Source organism: Heloderma suspectum, chromosome W (genome assembly GCF_057233095.1).
Source record: "Heloderma suspectum isolate Gila_16-S chromosome W, 16-S_ref, whole genome shotgun sequence".
Lineage (NCBI taxonomy): Eukaryota > Metazoa > Chordata > Lepidosauria > Squamata > Helodermatidae > Heloderma > Heloderma suspectum.
Window position 1 is genome coordinate 12,565,608 of NC_139475.1, and position 6,893 is coordinate 12,572,500.

Consider the following 6,893-nt stretch of genomic DNA (forward strand, 5'->3'; position numbering starts at 1 on the left):
TTATGGGAAGGGGTAGGGGTAGGATTAGGGTAGGGTTAGGGTTACGGCTATAGTTAGGGTTAGGGCTCGGACAAGGGTTAGGGCTAAGGCTAGGGCTAGTGTTAGGGTTAGGGCTATGGCTAGGGCTTGGGCTAGGGCAAGGGTTAGGGTTAGGGTTAGGGTTAGGTATAGGGTGAGGGCTAGGGTTAGGGTGAGGGTTTGTATTAGGGTTAGTGGTAGGCTTTGGGTTAGGGTAAGGTCTAGGGTTAGGGCTAGGGCTAGGGTTAGGTTTAGGGCTAGGTTTAGAACTAGAGCTAGGGCTAGGGTTAGGGTTAGGGTTCAGTTTCAGTTTAGGGTTACAGTTTGGTTTAGGGGTAGGGGTAGGGGTAGGGTTAGGTCTAGGCCTAGGGTTAGGGTTAAGGCTATAGTTAGGTTTAGGGTTAGGGTTAGGGTTAGCGCTAGGGTTAGGCTTAGGGTTAGGGTTAGGGCTAGGGTTAGGGCTAGGGTTAGGTTTAGGGCTCGGGTTAGGTTTAGGGTTACGGTTCTGGTTCTGGTTAGGGTTTGGGTTAGCGTTACGGTTAGTGGTAGGTGTTGGGTTAGGGTTAGGGCTAGGGATAGAGTTTAGGCTAGGATTAGGGTTAGGTTACAGTTAGTGAGAGGGTTAGGGCTAAGGCTAGTGTGAGGGTGAGATTTAGGTTTAGGGATACGGTTTTTTGTTAGGGTTAGGGTTATGGTTAGCGTTAGGATTAGGGTTAGGGCTAGGGTTAGGTCGAGGGTTAGGGTTAGGGTTAAGGTTAGGGTTAGGGTTAAGGTTAGAGTTAGGGTTAGGGTTAGGGTTTGTGTTAGGGTTAGGGTTAGTGTTCGGGCTAGGGCTAGGGTTACTGCTAGGGCTACAGTTAGGGCTAAGGTTAGGGCTAGGGTTAGGGCTAGGGTTAGGGCTTGGGTTAGGGTTAGGGCTAGGGCTAGGGCTAGGGCAAGGGTTAGGCAAGGGCTATGGTTAGGTTTAGGGTTAGGGTTAGGGTTAGGGTTAGGGTTAGGGCTAGGGTTAGGGCTAGGGCTAGGGCAAGGGTTAGGGCAAGGGCTATGCTTAGGGTTAGAGTTAGGGTTAGGGTTAGGGTTAGGGTTAGGGTTGGGGTTAGGGTGAGGGTCAGGGCTAGGGTTAGGGTGAGGGTTAGGGTTAGTGTTAGGGCCAGGGTTAGCTTTAGGGTCAGGGCTACGGTTAGGGTTAGGGGTAGGGGTAGGGGTAGGATTAGGGTAGGGTTAGGGTTACGGCTATGGTTAGGGTTAGGGTTAGGGTTAGAGTTAGGGCAAGGGTTAGGGCTAGAGTTCAGGTTAGGTTTAGGGTAGGGTTAGGGCTAGGGCTAGGGTTAGGGTTAGGGTTAGGGTTAGGTTTAGGGCGAGGGCTAGGGCTAGGGTTTGTGTTAGGGTTAGGGCTAGGGCTAGTGCTAGGGCTAGGGTTAGTGTTAGGGTTAGTGTTAGGGTTAGGTTTAGGTGTAGGGTTAGGGTTAGACTTAGGGGCAGGTTTAGGGGTAGGGCTAGGGTTAGTTGTAGTGTTAGAGCTAGGGCTAGGGCTTGGGATAGGGATAGGGATAGGGATAGGGATAGGGATAGGGTTAGTGTTAGTGTTAGTGTTAGTGTTAGTGTTAGTGTTAGGGCTAGGGCTAGGGTTAGGGTTAGGGTTAGGGTTAGGGTTAGGGTTAGGGTTAGGGCTAGGGTTAGGTTTAGGGCTAGGGCTAGGGTTAGGGTTAGGGTTCGGGCTAGGATTAGGGCTAGGGTTAGGGCTAGGGCTAGGGCTAGGTAACGGTTAGGGCTAGGGTTAGAGCTAGAGCTAGGACTAGGGTTAGGGTTCAGGTTAAGGTTCAGTTTAGGGTTACAGTTTGGGTTAGGGGCAGGGGTAGGGGTAGGGGTATGGTTACGGCTAGGCCTAGGGTTAGGGTTAGGGCTAGGGTTAGGTTTAGGGTTAGCGTTAGAGTTAGGATTAGCGCTAGGGTTAGGGTTATGGTTAGGGTTAGGGCTAGGTTCAGGTTTAGGGCTCGGGTTAGTGTTATGTTTAGGGTTACGGTTCTGGTTAGGGTTTGGGTTTGGGTTAGGGTTAGTGGTAGGGGTTGGGTTAGGGCTAGGGTTAGGGTTTGGGCTAGGATTAGGGTTAGGGTTACAGTTAGTGAGAGGGTTAGGGCTAAGACTAGGGTTAGGGTGAGATTTAGGTTTAGGGATATGTTTTTTTGTTAGGGTTAGGGTTATGGTTAGCGTTAGGATTAGGGTTAGGGCTAGGGTTAGGTCGAGGGTTAGGGTTAGGGTTAGGGTTAGGGTTATGGTTAGGTTTAGGGTTAAGGTTAGAGTTAGGGTTAGGGTTAGGGTTTGGGTTAGGGTTAGGGTTAGTGTTCGTGCTAGGGCTAGGGCTAGGGTTACTGCTAGGGCTACGGTTAGGCCTAGGGTTAGGGCTAGGGTTAGGGCTTGGGTTAGGTTTAGGGTTAGGGCTAGGGCTAGGGCTAGGGCAAGGGTTAGGGCAAGGGCTATGGTTAGGGTTCGGGTTAGGGTTAGGGTTAGGGTTAGGGTGAGGGTTAGGGCTAGAGCTAGGGCTAGGGCTAGGGCTAGGGCAAGGGTTAGGGCAAGGGCTATGGTTAGGGTTAGAGTTCGGGTTAGGGTTACGGTTGGGGTTAGGGTGAGGGTCAGGACTAGGGTTAGGGTGAGGGTTAGGGTTAGTGTTAGGGCCAGGGTTAGCATTAGGGTCAGGGCTACAGTTAGGGTTACGGGTAGGGGTAGGGGTAGGATTAGGGTAGGGTTAGGGTTACGGCTATGGTTAGGGTTAGGGCTCGGACAAGGGTTAGGGCTAAGGCTAGGGCTAGTGTTAGGGTTAGAGGTATGGCTAGGGCTTCGGCTAGGGCAAGGGTTAGGGTTAGGGTTAGGGTTAGGGTTAGGTATAGGGTGAGGGCTAGGGTTAGGGTGAGGGTTCTGGTTAGTGTTAGGGCTAGGGTAAGCATTAGGGTTAGGGCTACGGTTATGGTTAGGGTTTGTATTAGGGTTAGTGGTAGGCTTTGGGTTAGGGTAAGGTCTAGGGTTAGGGCTAGGGTTAGGGTTAATGTTAGGGCTAGGGCTAGGGTTAGGTTTGGGGTTACGGTTAGGGTTACGGTTAGGGTTAGGGTTAGGATTAGGGTTAGGGTTAGGGTTAGAGTTAGGGCTAGGGTTGGGGTTGGGGTTAGGGTTTGAGTTCGGGTTCGGTTCGGGTTAGGGTTAGGGTCAGGGTTTGGGGTAGATTTATGGTTTGGGTTAGGGTTAGGGTTGCGGTTGGGGTTAGGTTTAGGGCTAGGGCTAGGGCTCGGGCTAAGGTTAAAGCTAGGGCTAGGGCTAGGGTTAGGGTTAGTGTTAGGGTTAGCACTAGGGCTAGGGTTAGGGGTAGGGGTAGGGTTAGGATTAGGGTTAGCGCGAGGGCTGGGGTTAGGGTTAGGGTTAGGGGTAGGGTTAGGGTTAGGGTTAGGGCTAGGGTTAGGTTTAGGGCTAGCGATAGGTTTAGGGATAGGGTCTGGGCTAGGGTTAGATTTAGGGTTAAGGCTCGGGATAGGGCTAGGGATAGGGCTAGGGCTAGGTCTAAGGCTAGGGTTAGGGTTAGGGCTAGGGTTCGGGTTAGGGCTAGAGTTCGGGTTAGGGTTAGGGTGGGGTTAGGGCTACGGCTAGGGTTAGGGCTTGGGTTTGGGTTAGGGTTAGGGTTAGGGTTAGGGCTAGGGCTAGGGCTAGGACTAGGGATAGGGATAGGGATAGGGATAGGGATCGGGATAGGGATAGGGATAGGGATAGGGATAGGACTAGGGATAGGGATAGGGATAGGGCTAGGGCTAGGGCAAGGGTTAGGTCAAGGGCTATTGTTACGGTTAGGGTTAGGGTCAGTGTGAGGGCTATGGTTAGGTTGAGGGTGACGGTGAGGGTTACGGCTAGGGTTAGCATTAGGGTTAGGGCTGGCGTTAGCGTTAGAGTTAGGTTTAGGTTAAGGGTTAGGGTTAGGGTTAGGGTTAGGGTTAGGGCTAGGGCTAGGGCTACGGTTAGGGCTAGCGTTATGGCTAGGGTTAGGGTTCGGTGAGGTTTACGGTTAGGAGTAGAGTTAGGGTTAGGGTGAGGGCTAGGTTTAGGGTGAGTGTTAGTTTTAGGGTTTGGGTTAGGGCTAGGGTTATCATTAGGGTTAGGGCTAGGGTTAGGGTTAGGTTTATGATTATGGTTAGGGTTTTGGTTAGGTTTAGTGGTAGGCTTTGGGTTAGGGTTAGGACTAGGGTTTGGGTTAGGGTTTGGGTTAGGGTTAGGGTTAGGATTAGGGCTAGGGCTAGTCTTAGGGCTAGGGCTAGGGCTAGGGTAACGGTTAGGACATGCGTTAGAGCTAGAGTTAGGGCTAGCGTTAGGGTTCAGGTTCAGTTTAGGGTTACAGTTTGAGTTAGGGGTAGGGGTAGGGTAGGGCTAGGGCTAGGGTTAGGGCTAGGCCTAGGGTTAGAATTAGGGCTAAGGTTAGGTTTAGGGTTAGGGTTAGCGTTAGGGTTAGTGCTAGGGTTACGTTTAGGGTTAGGGATAGGGTTAGGTTTAGGGCTCGGGTTAGGGTTAGGGTTACGGTTATGGTTAGGGTTTGGGTTAGGGTTAGGGTTAGTGGTAGGGGTTGGGTTAGGGTTAGGGCTAGGGTCAGGGTTGGGGCTAGGGTTAGGGTTAGGGTTATTGTAAGTGAGAGGGTTAGGGCTAAGCCTAGGGTTATGCTTAGGGTTAGGGATACTGTTTGGGTTAGGGTTAGGGTTAGGGTAAGGGTTTGGGTTAGGGTTAGGGCTAGGGTGAGGTTTAGGGTTAGGGTTAGGGTTAGTTCTAGGGTTAGGGTTATCGTTAGGGTGACGCTTTGGGCTAGGGTTAGGGTTAGGGTTAGGTTTAGGGTTAGGGTTAGGGTTAGGGTTAGGGTTAGGGTTCGGGCTAGGGCTAGGGTTAGGGCTAGGGCTAGGGCTACGGATAGGGCTAGGGTAAGGTCTAGGGTTAGGGCTAGGGCTAGGGTAAGGGTTAGGGCTAGGGTTAGAACTAGAGCTAGGGCTAGGATTAGGGTTAGGGTTACAGTTAGTGAGAGGGTTAGGGCTAAGGCTAGTGTTAGGGTGAGATTTAGGTTTAGGGATATGGTTTTTTGTTAGGGTTAGGGTTATGGTTAGCATTAGGATTAGGGTTAGGGCGAGGGTTAGGTCGAGGGTTAGGGTTAGGGCTAGGGTTAGGGTTAGGGTTAGGGTTAGGGTTAGGGTTAGGGTTAAGGTTAGGGTTAGGGTTAGGGTTAGTGTTAGGGTTAGGGTTAGGGCTGGGGTTGGGGTTGAGGTTAGGGTTAGGGTTACGGTTGGGGTTGTGGTTGGTGTCGTGTTGTGGTTGGGGTTGGGGTTAGGGTTTGAGTTTGGGTTCGGGTTCCGGATAGGGTTAGAATTAGTGTTAGGGTTAGGGTTAGGGCTAGGGCTAGGGTTAGGGGTAGGCTTAGGTTTAGGGATACGGTTTGGATTAGGGTTAGGGTTAGGGCTAGGGTTTGGGTTAGGGTTAGGGTTAGGATTAGGGCTAGGGCTAGTGTTAGCGCTAGGGCTAGGGTAACGGTTAGGACATGCGTTAGAGCTAGAGTTAGGGCTAGCGTTAGGGTTCAGGTTCAGTTTAGGGTTACAGTTTGAGTTAGGGGTAGGGGTAGGGTAGGGCTAGGGCTAGGGTTAGGGCTAGGCCTAGGGTTAGAATTAGGGCTAAGTTTAGGTTTAGGCTTAGGCTTAGCGTTAGGGTTAATGCTAGGGTTACGTTTAGGGTTAGTGATAGGGTTAGGTTTAGGGCTTGGGTTAGGGTTAGGGTTACTGTTACGGTTAGTGTTTGGGTTAGGGTTAGGGTTAGTGGTAGGGGTTGGGTTAGGGTTAGGGCTAGGGTCAGGGTTTGGGCTAGGGTTAGGGTTAGGGTTATGGTAAGTGAGAGGGCTAGGGCTAAGCCTAGGGTAAGGGTCAGGGTTAGGGTTAGGGATACTGTTTAGGGCTCGGGTTAGGGTTAGGGTTACGGTTATGGTTAGGGTTTGGGTTAGGGTTAGGGTTAGTGTTAGGGGTTGGGTTAGGGTTAGGGCTAGGGTCAGGGTTGGGGCTAGGGTTAGGGTTAGGGTTATTGTAAGTGAGAGGGTTAGGGCTAAGCCTAGGGTTATGCTTAGGGTTAGGGATACTGTTTGGGTTAGGGTTAGGGTTAGGGTAAGGGTTTGGGTTAGGGTTAGGGCTAGGGTGAGGTTTAGGGTTAGGGTTAGGGTTAGTTCTAGGGTTAGGGTTAGGGTTCGGGCTAGGGCTAGGGTTAGGGCTAGGGCTAGGGCTACGGATAGGGCTAGGGTAAGGTCTAGGGTTAGGGCTAGGGCTGGGGTTGGGGTTGAGGTTAGGGTTAGGGTTACGGTTGGGGTTGTGGTTGGTGTCGTGTTGTGGTTGGGGTTGGGGTTAGGGTTTGAGTTTGGGTTCGGGTTCCGGATAGGGTTAGAATTAGTGTTAGGGTTAGGGTTAGGGCTAGGGCTAGGGTTAGGGGTAGGCTTAGGTTTAGGGATACGGTTTGGATTAGGGTTAGGGTTAGGGCTAGGGTTTGGGTTAGGGTTAGGGTTAGGATTAGGGCTAGGGCTAGTGTTAGCGCTAGGGCTAGGGCTAGGGTTAGGGCTAGGGCTACGGATAGGGCTAGGGTAAGGTCTAGGGTTAGGGCTAGGGCTAGGGTAAGGGTTAGGGCTAGGGTTAGAACTAGAGCTAGGGCTAGGATTAGGGTTAGGGTTACAGTTAGTGAGAGGGTTAGGGCTAAGGCTAGTGTTAGGGTGAGATTTAGGTTTAGGGATATGGTTTTTTGTTAGGGTTAGGGTTATGGTTAGCGTTAGGATTAGGGTTAGGGCTAGGGTTAGGTCGAGGGTTAGGGTTAGGGTTAGGGTTAGGGTTAGGGTT